Raw genomic sequence first — 18,018 nt, forward strand, 5'->3', positions numbered from 1 at the left:
GGCAACAGTGCTAACCACTGTGCCACCTGGCCACCCCTCATGTCAACATCGGCAAGGAAGCGTCCTGCTGATTACCATGTACTGCCCACTCCCTTCAGCCCGGATGTTCACCTCCAAGCCACTCACCAACCTGACTTGAAAATGTATCCCTGTTTTTTCACTGTTGCTGGGTCAAAATTCTGGAACTCCCTCCTTAACAGCACTATGGCTGTATCTACACTACATGAATTGCAGTGGTTCAAGCAGGCAGGTCACCACCATATTCTCGATCAATTGGGAATGGACAATTAATGCTAGATTAGCCACCGAAGCCCGCATTCTTTGAATGAATTAAAAAAGGTCCCAGTTGAGTTATGAAAAAAATAAAAATAAAAAAACAGATGAAAGAAATGGCAGCAGACTTTAAATGAAGTGGGCTTAGGAGAAGCCATGATAGTCAAATAAGGCTCAAGAGAAGACCTGGAGTTTTGAGAAGGCAGCTAAAAGTTATGGGACAGTGTTGTGGGCTTTTAGGGCAAGTGGTATAGTGGTGTTCTGCTTCTGAGATTGAAACCCTGCGAGGTGGGCAGTCATTGAGGTTGCAGTGATGTTTGGAGAGAATTCCAAGTGGAATCTTCAATGAGGAAGATTGGAAATTCTCATGAGAGATGCAGTTTCAGTGAGATGGTTGATGGTGATTGAGTGTGACTAACATCTGGGTGGGCTGTTGAAAAGTCAATGGAATCTGTTTTGGTCGCATCTGTCATTGTGCGTTGTGGTTTGACCGACCCACAGTTGCCTGTAAATTCACATGTACCTTTTACTTATCCTGAAGGTTAGGATTTAAGATGGATATTGTAAATTGTTTTATCTGACTGAACTTGTATATTAAAGTTTATTTTTATTTGTTCCAAACTTGTGGAATTTTGTGGCTTTATTCACTTAGTAAGTGTCATGTATCTCAAACTTTGTCTACTTTAAACAAACCGTTATTGGTCCCTAAATGCCTGGTTAAGAATCATAACCTATTCTGGCTTGCATGTGATTCCAGACTCACTCTAGCTAGCCACTCACTTGCACAAAACCTCTGTAAAAAGTAAAAAAGGAATAAAACGGCACACCCAGCCGTGGGTGTACCTACAGGTGGACTGCAACTGTTCAAAAATGAGGTTCACCACCACCTGCTCGAGCAATTATGTGTGGGCAACAAGTGCTGGCCTTGTCGGTGACGCCCGTATCCCATGAAAGAATTTTTAAAAATTATAAAGTTTAATTTTGCAGATCTCTGATGTCCTGACTTGTACGACGGGTAGTTGGATGTCCTTTCAGTAGTTCCAGGAAGGCTGTTCTGTTTTTACTCGGTGAAAGTCACTTACAAAGCACAAAGCTTTCATTCTTCCACTAAGAATTTGTTTACAACCTAATCTTCAAGTAGAAAATTGAAACAAATGGCAACAGTGCATCTTTTATGATGTGTACATGTGGTTGAGAACGAAAGCCTTCGGAATGTTAAGCCTGTGTCCTTCATTTGGCCGTTTAATGTTTCAGAGTGACTAAGCAATTTAGACTCGACACCCTGATTTTGTGCTGTTTATGAACAACCAAAACATTTAATGCACAAAACAATTCAAATGAAAGCAATTGTGGAAATTGTTTGAGAAAAGGACGGGGGTTAAGTATCTGGTTAAATGGAGCCAACTACATGTTGCTTGTAAATTCTATGGAAATAATGTTTCCAGTGCTGAGGCTCCTTTGGTATTTTAATGTTAATTGCATCCTAATAATACATGTTTCTTCACGGAGTTTGTGGCAATTATAAATTGGATGTGGAATTATCAACTGTATATTACAATGTGGAATTATTCAGCTGATTATGCATTGTGAAATGTGAACTTTAATTTACTGATGTGTATTATTGCATGTTTTCACAGGACTATGTATGTGCCTGTTGTGGAAGCTGCATTAAACTTGACAAGTCGATAGTTCCCAAATCTTGCTTGTAATACAAAAATATTATGGCAAGGGAATGAAAATGAATATATTTGAAATAATGAAATAACTATGTTAAATATAAGCTTATTTTGGCTCCTAAGTTATTTTGAGGAGATTGTTTATGCTGTCAACATCAATCAGCCACCATCTCAAACAAAGCTTTGCCTTATTAAAATTCAGATGAGTAATCATGAAGGCGGATAAATGAAATACAAATATAAAATTTCATAAATTCTTGGAAATTTGTCAATCACCTAATTCATAAAGAACTCGTTTTGATCTACTGTCTGAGGAGTTAGCAGGTATTTTAAACAATGAATCTTAATTTTGAGTGCAAATTTGTTGCTTGAGGAACAAGTTTCAATTTCTTTAGGACTAGAAGCTTGTATATCTGGAAGTTTGGTATCAGTAATTTGCAATCAATGGACTCTCCATGAACATTTGAACTAGCTCATGTTTTCACTAGCATTAATCTGGTGCATTATTTTTGGTGTTGGGATGCAGCTTGGCCCTGATACCAATGAGGCAGGCAGCTGTTAATTGGAAGTTGTTTTTGTTGTCCTTTAATTTTATTTTTTTAAATAACAATTTATTTGAATAGAAAAACTAATTGTAAATAAGGTCAGGATTGTTATTTAGTGTACATTAAAAAGGCAAGTGGGAACATTTTGTGTTTGTTCTGCAAATGTACTAAATCCAAATTACTGTCCGTGATGAAAGAGGATGAAAATGTGGGCAATTGCAACAAAAAGGCTTTATTGTACCAGGTTTCAAGAGTTTGTACAACAGAACTTGTGACCAAGGAATTAAGATTAAGAAGCTGATCTGTGTTCCTTTATTACTTGGGTCAAGGGCATAGTATTCATGATTGTAGGCTACTATTTTAATGAATTCTCAGCTTTATTTTAACACTGCATTTACCAAATATTTCCACTCATTTTCTGAAACATGCTGACATTTATGTTCTGTCCTGTACTTTGCAGCAGAACTGTATTTTGAATATAAATGTGGAATGGTTTTTAGAAGCTGCTTCTACCTTTTGATCATTTAGCTGACAAACACTTTTAACTTTATTCATAGAGTAGCACAGATTGCCTGGTTGACTACCCAAATACAAATGCATTATTGTGATAAGTAATGAAAATGAAATGAAAATTGCTTATTGTCACGAGTAGGCTTCAATGAAGTTATTGTGAAAAGCCCCTAGTCGCCACATTCCGACGCCTGTTCGGGGAGGCTGGTACGGGAATGTGCCCTGCAAGATGTGGTGCTATGTTTCTAATATTGAGGAATATGAAATGAACATTCTGATCATGCCCATCACCAGTGTTTTTGTTATGTATTCATAGTATTTTAAGCGTTTCCTCACAAACAATCTTGTAGCTGAAGAGTGGCACTTGGAGAACGATTGCGTGACGTCATCTGAGATTGCGTCATTGACTATTTGCGTGGGCAAACGGGCAATCTAACATCACAGCCTGTGGTGTTAACATCTTCTGAATAAAGCTCTACGTTTTGGTTGAACCTCCCAGGCCTGCATACTCCATTTTGAATCCACCATATAAAATCTAGAGATGAGCTAGGCGAACAATGTTTGTGGGCACCTGAACAAATAATAAATAATTGATATCTTCGCTACCTAAAGCTGGAGGGGAGCCAAACACTTACAGTCACAGGAGGAACCGAAAAATCACCTAAAAATCCAAAGGAAGCCACCTTGGAGAGAAGCCCGTCACGTGCTTCACCAGAAACTAATGTGAGTAGCAAGTACCCTGTCGAACAAATCTAGAGCTGGGGGCGTGTTGCAAAACAAAAGGAAACAGGTGGAGCTCGGGTTGTGCCTTGCTTTGGGGAGAAAGGAAGCAAGGTAGTACAAAATATTTGTGGCACATTGTGCACATGCAGGTCCTTCTATGGAACAAATCGCAGGAGTTTTTGGTACCGTGGGACCATTTGATGAGAATAGAGCGATGGAACTCGTCTACAGAACAGTTCAACTATTTTGTTCCAGCTAACAGGATAGCAGCAGATATAAAAGTTCTAACATGCCTGAGCATAATGTGGGGTGGGGGGAAGATGGGGGTAACATTTAACATCCTTGGGATTCTGGTAGAGCACGAAAAGCTAAGCACAAAATCATATGAAGGAATAGTGGAAATTTTGCAGGACTAATATTCACCAAAACCTTTACTCATCGCAGAAAGGTTTGGGTTTCATTAGCGCAACCAACGAGAAGGTGAATCGGTTACACATTTTATAGCAACTCTGAAAAGATTGGCTGAACACAGAGAATTCAGGGAAATGTTGAACGATACCAGCAGAGATTAATCTGTGGTTTAAGAAGCAAAGCTACTCAAAAGCGGTTGTTAACCAAAAGCAACCTGAACTTCAAGAAAGCTTTGGAAGTTGCTGTATCCATGCAATTAGCAGCCAAAGAAGCTCAGCAGTTGAGTTCAAACACAAGAATTCACAAGATGCTGGCTGAAATCTGAAAGCACATACACTCGCACTTGCCATAGGTGTGCAAAAACCGGGCACTAAGCAGCAGATTATTGTTGCAAGGACATCATGTATGGAAATTTTGGCAGAAAGGGCCACATGGCACGTGCTTGTTTGAAAACGAAACCAGCTTCAGGAAAAAGTTGCAGGAAGCCAGAGCCGAATAAACAAATGGCAAGCTGAATCAAGGACAAAGTGTCCATGTGTTGCAAAAAGGACCTGAGAAGAAATTCTATTCACAGTCCAAAGACAAACCCGTTGCTGGCGCAACGAACAATATTAGGTCACTCCATTACGGGACAGTCAACTGGTGAAGATGGAGATGAACACTGGGACAGCTAACTCCCTGGTGCCAGAGACTGTCTAGCTCTCTGACATGTTGCTCTTCAACCCTTGAAGATAGCGTTAAAAACCTCCACTGAAGAAGTGGTTCCATTGAGGGACAGTATTGATGTACAGTGCAACTAAATGGACAGATGGCAGATTTGTCTTTGCACATAGCCAATGGAAATTATCTGGCACTTGTGGGGGAAAAAATGGCTAGAATCTGGCATTAGTGGGGAAAAAATGGCTGGAAAAGGTAAGATTAAATTGGGCCGAGGTCGTTACGAACAAGGGCTACCCATAATCTTGAAGACACATCTCATTGTCTTCAACGATGAACTGGAAAGCATGAAGGATATCTCAGTAAAGCTGAAGATCAAGGAAGAATGTCAGGCGAGCTGCTTAAAGGTTAGGCCAATGCCGTACGCAATCAGTTCTTAAGGTAGAGGCAGAATTAGAACAGCTGGTCAGAACTGGAGTTCTTGAGCCCGTTAACATGAATCATTTGGGCTAGGCTGATTGTACCCGCGATGAACAAAGAATGATCTGTATGCATTGGTGGCAAATTAATCCTGTTCCATGTGCAGACAGTACCCTCTACCCCTGATTGACCTGTTCGCCACGTTGGCTGGACGCCAACATTTCAGTAAAATCAACCTCAATCAAGCATAATTTAAATGCACATGGATCAGGATTCACAACAGTTCTTGACAATTGTGACACAATTTCTGATACAAAAAATTACCATTTGGCATAACTTCAGTGCCAGCGTTGTTCCAGTGAGCTATTTCTGCAACCTCGATGCCATACTCCAAAGATTAGAAGATTATGGATTGAGTCAAAAATGTGATTTTTCCAATCTTCAGTTGAATATCTGCATCATGTCGTCGACGCTGTAGTGATCTCTGTATATGAATATACATGATCATTTGTATGTAAATGTAGTACAGTAATTTCAACACTAGATGTCTCACTATCAGATGGTATAAGAACGACTTTCCTGCTCTTTCTGAGTGTGCTTCAGGAGATTGAGCAGACAAGACCTATATTAGCTGGAGAGAGAGAAATTATAAATTATTTAATTATTACATGTTATTTCATCAACTCTGCTGGTTCTCGGCTGGTTCAAAGAGTAATATATATTGTATATATAATATATTGGCTGAAGCTGCCTCCACCCTAATTGCTGAGAGGCAGTTATCTGGCAGTCACCTGAGGCCTGTTAAGGGGCACAAAGGTACACATTGTTTTCTTCTCTTTGAAGTTTTAGTGTGAGTCATCCTAAAGTCTGTATAAAAGACAGACAGAAAGCGCACATTAGTAAGCATTGCGCAGGTCAAGGAGACACAGCCTGAGTGAGAGAGATACAGACCGAGTGAGAATTTGGTAATTTGGTGCAGTGAGGTAATTCGGTGAAGAGTGGGAGAAGGTGCTTTTTCCCGACTGTTTTGTTCTCTCTCTTTCTTCGGGCCTAATTTTGGGAGCCGTTCGGAGGAGGAGGAGCAGTCTCTGTGAGTATAAAAACCTGACGGTAACTTCCTGTTTTCCAGTTTTTTTTTTCCAAAAGTGACGTCAGTGGTTGATAGTAAATCTGCCCCAAATTTAAAAAAAAAACACAGCTAAACTCGTAAACTTAAATTAAACTAATTAATTAATTAGTGATGGCTGGTCAGGTGATGTGCTTGAGCTGCTTGATGTGGGAGCTGGCAGATCCCATTGCGAGCTGCAGCGACCACATCTGCAGTAAGTGTTGGCTGCTCGAAGAGCTCCGGCTCAGAGTTGATGAGCTGGAGTCTGAGCTTCAAGCACTGAGGCACATCCGGGAGGGGGAGACTTACCTGGACACTGTGTTTCAGGAGGCAGTCACACCTGTCAGAGTAAGTAGTTTAAATCCTGCCAGTGGCCAGGGACAGCAGGGTGTGACTGCAAGTCAGGCAGGTAAAGGGAACCGGCAGTCAGGAACTCAGGAGCCTCAGCCCTTGACTCTGTCCAACAGGTATGAGGCACTTGCTCCCTGTGTGGATGGCGAACAGGGCTGCAGGAAGGATGAGTCAGCTGACCAAGGCACCATGGTTCAGCAGGCCATTCAAGGGGAGAGAGTAAATAGGCAAGTTGTAGTTGTAGGGGATTCTATTATCAGGGGGATAGATAGTATCCTTTGTGAGCAGGATAAAGAGTCCCGCATGGTATGTTGCCTGCCCGGTGCTAGGGTGCGGGACATCTCTGACCGGCTTGAAAGGATACTGGAGAGGGAGGGGGAGGATCCAGTTGTTGTGGTCCATGTCGGTACCAACAACATAGGCAAGTCTAGGAAAGAGGACCTGTTTAGAGATTATAAAGAGCTAGGATTCAAATTAAAAAAACAGGTCCTCAAGGGTCATAATCTCCGGATTACTGCCCGAGCCACGTGCAAATTGGCATAGGGAGGCAAGAATAAGGGAAGTTAACACGTGGCTGAAAGAGTGGTGTGGGAAAGAGGGGTTCCTTTTCATGGGACACTGGCATCAGTTTTGGGACAGGGGGGACCTATACCGTTGGGATGGTCTCCACCTGAACCGAGCTGGGACCAGTGTTCTGGCGAAAAGAATAAATAGGGTGGTCAATAGGACTTTAAACTAAAGATTGGGGGGGAAGGGAAAGTCAGGGAACCAAGAGGTGAAGTAATCAGTGGGAAGCGTAGCTGCTTAGGAATACAAAAAAGCACGAAAAGACAAAACTCAGGAGAGGTTACGATAGTCCCCATCCCACAAAATATGACAGTGTATGGAAAGGCTCAGTAAACCAAGGTCCACCACACTAAGAAAACAAAAAGGGGCGGTCAATAGAAAATTAAAGGTGCTATATTTAAATGCGCGCAGTGTACGGAACAAGGTAGATGAGCTTGTGGCCCAGATTGTGACTGGCAGGTATGATGTGGTAGGCATCACAGAGACATGGTTGCAGGGGGTTCAGGACTGGCATTTAAACATCCAGGGATTCACAACCTATCGAAAAGTCAGGGAGGTGGGCAGAGGGGGCGGGGTTGCCTTGTTAATTAGGAATGAAATTAAATCAATAGCACTAAATGACATAGGGTCAGATGATGTGGAGTCTGTGTGGGTAGAGTTGAGGAACCACAAAGGCAAAAAACCATAATGGGAGTTATGTACAGGCCTCCTAACAGTGGTCAGGACCGGGGGCACAAAATGCACCACAAAATAGAAAGTGCATGTCAGAAAGGCAAGGTCACAGTGATCATGGGGGACTTCAATATGCAGGTGGACTGGGTAAATAATGCTGCCAGTGGACCCAAGGAAAGGGATTTCATTGAATGTTTACAGGAGGCTATTTTGGAACAGCTTGTGATGGAGCCCACGTGGGAACAGGCCATTCTGGACTTAGTGTTATGTAATGAGCCAGACTTGATTAAAGATCTTAAAGTAAGGGAGCACTTAGGAGGCAGTGATCATAATATGGTAGAATTCAATCTCCAATTTGAAAGAAAGAAGGTAGAATCAGATGTAAAGGTGTTACAGTTAAATAAAGGTAACTACAGGGGCATGAGGGAGGAACTGACGAAAATCGACTGGGAGCAGAGCCTAGTGGGAAAGACAGTAGAACAGCAATGGCAGGAGTTTCTGGGAGTAATTGAGGACACAGTACAGAGGTTCATCCCAAAGAAAAGAAAGGTTATCAGAGGGGGGATTAGGCAGCTGACAAAGGAAGTTAGGGAATGCATCAAAGCAAAAGAGAAAGCCTATAATGTGGCAAAGAGTAGTGGGAAGTCAGAAGATTGGGAAGGCTACAAAAACAAACAGAGGATAACAAAGAGAGAAATAAGGAAAGAGAGGATCAAATATGAAGGTAGACTAGCCAGTAACAGTAGGAATGATAGTAAAAGTTTCTTTAAATACATTAAAAACAAACGGGAGGCAAAAGTTGGCATTGGGCCGCTCCAAAATGACGCTGGTAATTTTGTGATGGGAGACCAGGAAATAGCTGAGGAACTAAATAAGTACTTTGCGTCAGTCTTCACAGTAGAAGACATGAGTAATATCCCAACAATTTCGGAGAGTCAGGGGGCAGAGTTGAATATGGTAGCCATCACAAAGGAGAAACTGCTAGAGAAACTAAGAGGTCTAAAAATTGATAAATCTCCGGGCCCAGATGGACTACATCCTAGAGTTCTAAAGGAGATAGCTGAAGAAATAGCGGAGGCTTTAGTTATGATCTTTCAAAAGTCACTGGAGTCAGGGAAAGTCCCAGAGGATTGGAAAATCGCTGTTGTAACCCCCCTGTTCAAGAAGGGAACAAGGAAAAAGATGGAAAATTATAGGCCAATTAGCCTAACCTCAGTTGGCAAGATTCTAGAATCCATTGTTAAGGATGAGATTTCTAAATTCTTGGAAGTGCAGGGTCAGATTAGGACAAGTCAGCATGGATTTAGTAAGGGGAGGTCGTGCCTGACAAACCTGTTAGAGTTCTTTGAAGAGATAACAAACAGGTTAGACCAAGGAGAGCCAATGGATGTTATCTATCTTGACTTCCAAAAGGCCTTTGATAAGGTGCCTCACGGGAGACTGCTGAGTAAAATAAGGGCCCATGTTATTCGAGGCAAGGTACTAACATGGATTGACGATTGGCTGTAAGGCAGAAGGCAGAGAGTTGGGATAAAAGGTTCTTTTTCGGAATGGCAACCGGTGACGAGTGGTGTCCCGCAGGGTTCAGTGTTGGGGCCACAGCTGTTCTCTTTATATATTAATGATCTAGATGACGGGACTGGGGGCATTCTGGCTAAGTTTGCCGATGATACAAAGATAGGTGGAGGGGCAGGTAGTATGGAGGAGGTGGGGAGGCTGCAGAAAGATTTAGACAGTTTAGGAGAGTGGTCCAAGAAATGGCTGATGAAATTCAACGTGGGCAAGTGCGAGGTCTTGCACTTTGGAAAAAGGAATAGAGGCATGGACTATTTTCTAAACGGTGACAAAATTCATAATGCTGAAGTGCAAAGGGACTTGGGAGTCCTAGTCCAGGATTCTCTAAAGGTAAACTTGCAGGTTGAGTCCATAATTAAGAAAGCAAATGCAATGTTGTCATTCATCTCAAGAGGCTTGGAATATAAAAGCAGGGATGTACTTCTGAAGCTTTATAAAGCATTAGTTAGGCCCCATTTAGAATACTGTGAGCAATTTTGGGCCCCACACCTCAGGAAGGACATACTGGCACTGGAGCGGGTCCAGTGGAGATTCAAAGAACAAAGAACAAAGAAATGTACAGCACAGGAACAGGCCCTTCGGCCCTCCAAGCCCGTGCCGACCATACTGCCCGACTAAACTACAATCTTCTACACTTCCTGGGTCCGTATCCTTCTATTCCCATCCTATTCATATATTTGTCAAGATGCCCCTTAAATGTCCCTATCGTCCCTGCCTCCACTACCTCCTCCGGTAGTGAGTTCCAGGCACCCACTACCCTCTGCGTAAAAAACTTGCCTCGTACATCTACTCTAAACTTTGCCCCTCTCACCTTAAACCTATGCCCCCTAGTAATTGACCCCTCTACCCTGGGGAAAAGCCTCTGACTATCCACTCTGTCTATGCCCCTCATAATTTTGTATACCTCTATCAGGTCGCCCCTCAACCTCCTTCGTTCCAGTGAGAACAAACCGAGTTTATTCAATCGCTCCTCATAGCTTATGCCCTCCATACCAGGCAACATTCTGGTAAATCTCTTCTGCACCCTCTCTAAAGCCTCCACATCCTTCTGGTAGTGTGGATAATCCCAGGAATGGTAGGCCTAACATACGATGAACGTCTGAGGATCCTGGGATTATATTCATTGGAGTTTAGGAGGTTGAGGGGAGATCTAATAGAAACTTACAAGATAATGAATGGCTTAGATAGGGTGGATGTAGGGAAGTTGTTTCCATTAGCAGGGGAGACTAGGACCCGGGGGCACAGCCTTAGAATAAAAGGGAGTCACTTTAGAACAGAGATGAGGAGAAATTTCTTCAGCCAGAGAGTGGTGGGTCTGTGGAATTCATTGCCACAGAGGGCGGTGGAGGCCGGGACGTTGAGTGTCTTTAAGACAGAAGTTGATAAATACTTGATTTCTCGAGGAATTAAGGGCTATGGAGAGAGGGCGGGTAAATGGAGTTGAAATCAGCCATGATTGAATGGTGGAGTGGACCCGATGGGCCGAATGGCCTTACTTCCGCTCCTATGTCTTATGGTCTTATGGTCTATATATATTACATAATAGATAATTAAGTAATGTGACATGCTAAGGGACTGCATAAGTTGCCTTTGAAAGTCGAAGGCACCTGCTTCTCAAAAAATGTCAACCACCTTTGATCTTGCTTAGTTTACTAAATTTCTACAGAAAGTTTTACCTATTCTGGTGACTATTCTGAAACCCTTGCACAATCTACTGTCAAACTAAAAGTGGAAATGGGCGGGGGGGGGGGGTATTCAATGCGAGAGTGCTTGCGTGTAAGCCAAAGAGGTGTGACTCAAGTCAGAAGTGCTGACACATTTTGATCCAAATTTACCCCTGCAACTGGCATGTGTCACATCACCTTATGGGGTTCCCACAAAATTGTAGAGGACCTTGATGAAAGCCGAAAGCAATTATGCGCAGATGGAGAAAGAAGCCCGAGGAAGCATTTTTGGAATAAAATGTTTGTACCAATTCCTGTATGGGAGGAAATTCACTGTATCGATAGACCACTAACAACGATTTCGGGACCTCATAATGGGATTCCATCACTGGCAGTGAGCAAAATGTAGAGGTGGGTATTGTTCTTGTCAGCACACATGCAAACTATCAAGTATCGTTAGTTAAACTTTACTGGGAACGAAGACTGACACCTCGTCTATCCTTAGCAAATAGTTTGTCGATAACTAGTTTGTGTGGAAACTACAAGTAAGTAGATAAGACTTCTGTAACCGCAAGACAGGTGAAGAAGCATGCCAAAAGTGATCCAGTACTGACGGAGGTTATGGGAATGGTGCTTCGAGGCAAGACTTCAGGATCAAACCTGGAGTTAAAATCATGGGCGGGATTCTCCGCAATCAGCGCGATGTCCGCCGACCGGTGCCAAAAACGGCGCGAATCAGTCCGGCATCGCGCCGCCCCAAAGGTGCGGATTTCTCCGCATCTTGAGGGGCCGAGCCCTCACCTTGAGGGGCTAGGCCCGCGCCGGAGTGATTTCCGCCCCGCCAGCTGGCGTGGGAATGACTCTGCCGTGCGACGCATGCGCGGGAGCGTCAGCGGCCGGTCACGGCACGCATGCGCAGTGGAGGCGGTCTCTTCCGGCTCTGCCATAGTGAAGACCATGGCAAAGGCGGAAGGAAAAGAGTGCCCCCACGGCACAGGCCTGCCCGCGGATCGGTGGGCCCCGATCGTGGGCCAGGCCACCATGGGGGCACCCCCCCCAGGGCCCCGGAGCCCGCCTGCGCCGCCTTGTCCCGCCGTTCGAAAGGTGGTTCAATCCACGCCGGCTGGCGTGGGTTAATAGCGGCAGGGCTTCGGCCCATCGCGGACCGGAGAATCGCCGGGGTGGGCCCACCGACCGGCGCGATTTCCGCCGACCGGCGCGGCGCGATTCCCGCCCCCGCCGAATCTCCGGTGGCGGAGAATTCGGGACACGGTGAGGGCGGGAATCACGCCGGCCCCCGGCGATTCTCCGACCCGGTGGGGGGGGTCGGAGAATCGCGCCCCATATTCCAAACATAGACGTGAGTTATCCGTACAGACAGATTGCCTCCTCTGGGTACTGAGAGTCCTCATTCCACCATTATTAAGAAAACATGTATTAAACCTATTGCACAAAGGCCACTGGTATTGTAAGGGTGAAGGAGGTAGCCAGAAGTTATTTTTGGTGGCCAGGTCTAGATGCTGAAATCAAGGAGAAGGTGGGAATGTGTTTGTCTTGTGCAAAAATGTGGAACCCGCAGCCATTAGCCCCGTTTCACCTGTGGGAATGGCCAACAGAGGCCTGGCAATGGGTACATGTTGATTACACTGGTGGGCTTGAAGGGCGCATGTTTCTCATTCTAGTCAATGTTCTCTGGCCTGAAGCCACCATCATTAAGTCGCATTATGAAGTCAACATCATTGGAGAAAACAATAGAGAGATTTGATGACATTTTCAGATTTAGTTCGGCGAACAACTAGTGAGCAATAATGGATCGCAGTTCATATCTCAAGAGTTCATAAACAACTTGAATGAGAACGGAATTCAACACATTCGGTCCGCTCCTTATCACCCTGCCATAAATGGGCTGGCAGAATGTTTTGTACAGTCGGTGAAACATTTGTTAAAGGTAACCAGAGAACCAGCTTCATAGTCTAAACATTTGACAGATCCCTGCTATTACGAACGTCTCTGAGGTTAAATGAGGAGTATACCATAACCCAGAAGGTCATCTTGGAATACTGGTTCTTTGTGGTATATATTTTCCATTTGGTATACTGAGACAAAAAATATGTGGACCAGGGAGGAATAGTCCAGTCGTGTGAACCATTAATAAAGAATATTAACTTAAAAGAAAAAAAGCATCCTATCGGGCTGCATCACAGCCTGGTATGGCAACTGCTCGGCCCAGGACCGCAAGAAATTTCAGAGAGTCGTGAACACCGCCCAGTCCATCACACGAACCTGCCTCCCATCCATTGACTCCATCTACACCTCCTGCTGCCTGGGGAAAGCGGGCAGCATAATCAAAGATCCCTCCCACCCGGCTTACTCACTCTTCCAACTTCTTCCATCGGGCAGGAGATACAGAAGTCTGAGAACACGCACAAGCAGACTCAAAAACAGCTTCTTCCCCACTGTTACCAGACTCCTAAATGACCCTCTTATGGACTGACCTCATTAACACTACACCCTGTATGCTTCATCCGATGCCAGTGCTTATGTAGTTACATTGTATATGTTGTGTTGCCCTATTATGTATTTTCTTTTATTCCCTTTTCTTCTCATGTACTTAATGATCTGTTGAGCTGCTCGCAGAAAAATACTTTTCACTGTACCTCGGTACACGTGACAATAAACAAATCCAATCCAAACAAGCCAGACGATAATACCCTACAACTCTGAGGTGTCACTTTGTTTCTAAGCAACATCCAATATTATATAACCCTAGGAGCTGAATCCAGCAAATAATAACCATGCACAGATTATGTGGCCACATTTGAGAAAAAGGTCTTCAGTTTCAGCAAAGGGCGAAATCTGCTTGGTTCAGGTTTTGATCTTAACCGGCTACCTGTTTAGCAATAACTTGTTTTTGGGAGACTGTTTCTGCAGCTGGGTATGGCTGATGGTGGCTGTGTCTGTGTTTGTCTCTCTGATGTTGTCCACCCTGTAAAGTCTGCTTTTTCTGTATTTGTGTCAATTTCCTTATCTCTCCACTTTGAAGTTACCTTTTCTATACCCCCCATTGTTTTCCTCTAGTCACCTAGGTAAACACTTCCTTTTCTCAGTGATATGCAAATTCAAATCTGGGCACCTCTTCCGATATCTCCATGTTTAATTTTCTCATATATCATTTTCATTTTAAACCTTAATTTTCCCCAATTTTTAGCACTGCTCATATACAGGAATACTGTGCACTCAATCCAAGTTTCTCAGACGTTGCTAGATTTGGATTTATTGTCACATGTACCGACGTACAGTGAAAAGTATTGTTCTGCGTACAGTCCAGGCAGATCGCTCCATACATGAAAACATAGAACAAATAATAAATACATGAGGATGCATAATGAAAATACATAAACACAGACAGCGGATGAAGTACACGGTGTATTGTGCTAATGTTAAATAACAACTACGCATAGCGTTCGATTTTCTAAAACCACCCAAGGCACAAGAAATGGTCGAGGGAAAAACAGATCAGGGCATACAGCGGAAGAGCAAAGTGAATGGTCAGGGTCAATAAGTTCTGGCAAGAAATTATACCACAAGCGAAAACTGGATTCCTGCCACCATCTTAGCATACAGGACGGGTCTCCTACACCGTACAAACTAGGGAAGATGTAACATGAATAAGGCATGCAGATCAACTTTTTGCAACCAGAACCAATCCATCAGAGGCAGAACCGACCAGAGTCAAAATCCTGCTGTGCCAAGATACGACCTGGGTCTTCCGGAGAACCTGACACTAACCGAACCAATTGGGGAAAGCAGCATCTCGGTTGAGAATCAAATACAGAGTCAACCTCCGATTACTACATCGACTTTGGTTAAGATAACCACTGATGATGCTCACACCAAGCCAAAGTCACCAGAGGTTGCAGTAAGTACTGAAAAGCAGACGCTTTGGTTCACCAACAACCACACAGAACGGCGACCTCCAGAACGTCTGATGTATTTACTATTATTGGTTGATTATTCATGATTCCAATTAATAATGTTATACTGTATATTGTGTCAGGGATCTTTTGAGTTAAAGGAGGAGGAAATGTAGTGTTTCCTCACAAGCAGCCTTGTAGCTGAACAGGGGAGCGATTGCGTGCTGTCAGCCATTTACACTGGCCAGTGGACACTCTAACATCACAACCCGTCGTGTTAACATTTCTGAATAAAGCTCTTGACCGGGATTCTCTGAGCCCGTGCCGGATCGGAGAATCGCCGGTGACGTGGGAAATTCCCGCCACGCCACTCTTAACGCCGAGACGTGATTCCCGGCGACCGGAGAATCGGCGGCAATCGCGCCCGCGTGGTCGACGCGGCGCCGGTCGGGGGGCTGCTGAAAGAGGCCTCTGCGGCGATTCTCCGCTGTCGACTGACCAAATTCCCACCGAGTCCTGCTGGCATGGTTCCAACCTGTTACACCAGGCGGGAGGTCGCAGCCGCGGTGGACGTCCTGGTGGGGGTGCGGGAGGATCTGACACCGGGGGGGGGGGCCTCCATGGCGTCCAGGCCCGCGATCGGGGGCTACTGATCGGCGGGCACCCGCAATATCGAGGGGGCCTTCCGCGCAGGCCCGCTGTAGGTCTCCGCCATGTTGCGCGATGCAGGCATGGAGACGGCCACCACGTGCATGCACCGGCGCCGTGCTTGCCCCCTGAGACTGCTGAATCGCTGGGCCAGGAGGCCCGGTGATTACACTTGGTCGGGATTTCGGAGAAACCCGCCCTTATGTTTTGGTTGAACCTCAAAGATCTGCAGATTCAATCTTGAATCTGCCACAGTAGGTTTGTGGTGAAAGAGGTTTGAATGAAAAGTGACGCATACCCGGAGAAAATGAAAATATGAGAGGTAGTTCACATGGGCCTGTCTCCTGAATTCTTTCTATAATGAAAAGTGCTACTTCCCACATGATGCAAAACCCCTCTTTCGTGCCTTTGTCACAACTAGACTCAACCATTCCAATAATCTCCTGAATAGCCTTCCCTTCTCAAAACCCTACTGCCCTTCTAACACATCATCACTGCTTTGCTGACCAATATTGTGATGTAATTAAAATTATATTTGTTTGAGACACAAGAATAGTTCCAGGAATAAATAACTGCGGCTATGAAGATAGATTGAAGAGGTTGGGTCTGTTTTTCTTGGAGAAATTAATGAGAGGAAACGTAGTAGATTTGAGATTCTAAGGTGTATCGACATGGTAAATAGTAAGAATCCTCCCACAGTACATAATGAACTAGAATGCACAGATTCAAAATAATGGGCAAAAGGAGTACAAGTGACGAGGAAAAATATTTTCCCCAAGAGGGTGGTTGGAATGTGGAACAAACTTTCTGCGAGTGTGGTGGAGGCAGGTTAAAGAAAGGTATCCAAAAGGAATTGGGGTGCTATCTGAAAATTTACACGGTTCTGGAGATGAGGCAAGGGAGTGGGGTTAGGTAGAACACTCTTTCAGAGAGCCAGGGGAGACCCGATAAGCCAAATGGCCTCCTTCTGCACTGTAAAGATTCTCTAACCCGAACTGAAAAGGGAAACAGAAAAAGAAACTGACCCTCTCAGTTTCTAAGAAAACAAAAACCCAAATAGATCGGAAACCAAGAATTCTGGAGTCTGAAACTGGCTCTAACATACAAAAGGACACTGATCAATCCAAGCTCAGTGGAAGTTGATGAGTCCAAAGATGTAGTACAGGCAGGCTGTAGAAGATCCCTAGATCCAGAAGCTGAGAATAAGAAGTAAACAGTTGCAACAGCTGTTTCTGTTACTCAAAAGATAACATTGGTGGATCTATACCATCCAGAACATGGTGGGTACAGTGAACCTGTCAGTGAAACTTTGCTAGGTTGTGCACTGCTGTCGGCTGGAGATCTGCTAGCTCCTCGAAGGTGAGAAGCTGAAATTCTTGAGTAAGTCGGAGTTTTGAAGGACTAAAATGTATGATCGATACACTGTAGACTGCTTAGCAAATTGGTAAGATCCACCTTACTTGTATCTGCCATTTCATGTGTAGCTGGGAGTTCATATTCAACCTGAATTTGCCTGTTAATTCATGTTTACCATGTGTTGATTCTGGGTTTAGAGTATAGGAGGGGATCTGAGATAGTATTCGGTGTTTGCTTTGCTTGATTCTTGTATAGTAAAATATTATTCTGTTTTGAACAGTGGAATCTTGTGGCTTCATTCTTTCAGTAAATAACTGTGCTTTTGGATTTGTTATTTTTCTTAAAATTTACTGGTATCAACTGGGATAATAACAGTATTGATTGCCATGAGGTTCCCCATCACAATGTGAAATTCTCATCCTCATTTTAAATCCACAATCTTGCTTTTCTCTTATCTCTGTAGCCTTTTTTTCATCCAACTCTGGTCTCTTGTGCATTTCTCCCCATCCCCCTCTAACCCCCATCTCCTCCTTTGTACCACCAATTCTCCAGTTTCAACCTCCTAGGACCTATGCTTTTGCACTGCCTCACTAAATGTTTTCTCTTCCCTCGTTTTAAGACCTATATCAAACTTTTGGAACCCGTTGTAATATTTCCTTTATCTCAATATCCTTTTTTTAAAAACGAAAAACACCTCAAATTGTTTGGAACATTTTGTGCATTAAAAAGACTTGTATATAAGGAGATACCTTGGGTGGAGTTTTCCAGCCCCTCCTGCCAGCAGGACCTTCTGGTACGACCACTGAGGACTGAAACAAATCATAAAGAGAATGGTAGATAGAAAATACATTTTGAACATCATTTAGGGTGGCACGTTGGCGAGAACTGCTGCCTCACAGTGCCGAGGACCTGGGTTCAATCCCGGCCAGGGTCACTGTTCGTATGGCC

General features: G+C 44.1%; 1 protein-coding gene across 4 annotated transcripts in view; it reads left to right on the top strand.

Annotated features, from left to right (window-relative positions):
* The window catches only part of cpeb2 (cytoplasmic polyadenylation element binding protein 2), a 168,359-nt gene that overhangs the window by 62,236 nt on the left and 88,105 nt on the right, over positions 1 to 18,018 (top strand). The window lies entirely within an intron of this gene.

Source organism: Scyliorhinus torazame, chromosome 3 (assembly GCF_047496885.1).
Source record: "Scyliorhinus torazame isolate Kashiwa2021f chromosome 3, sScyTor2.1, whole genome shotgun sequence".
In the NCBI taxonomy this organism is placed as follows: Eukaryota; Metazoa; Chordata; class Chondrichthyes; order Carcharhiniformes; family Scyliorhinidae; genus Scyliorhinus; species Scyliorhinus torazame.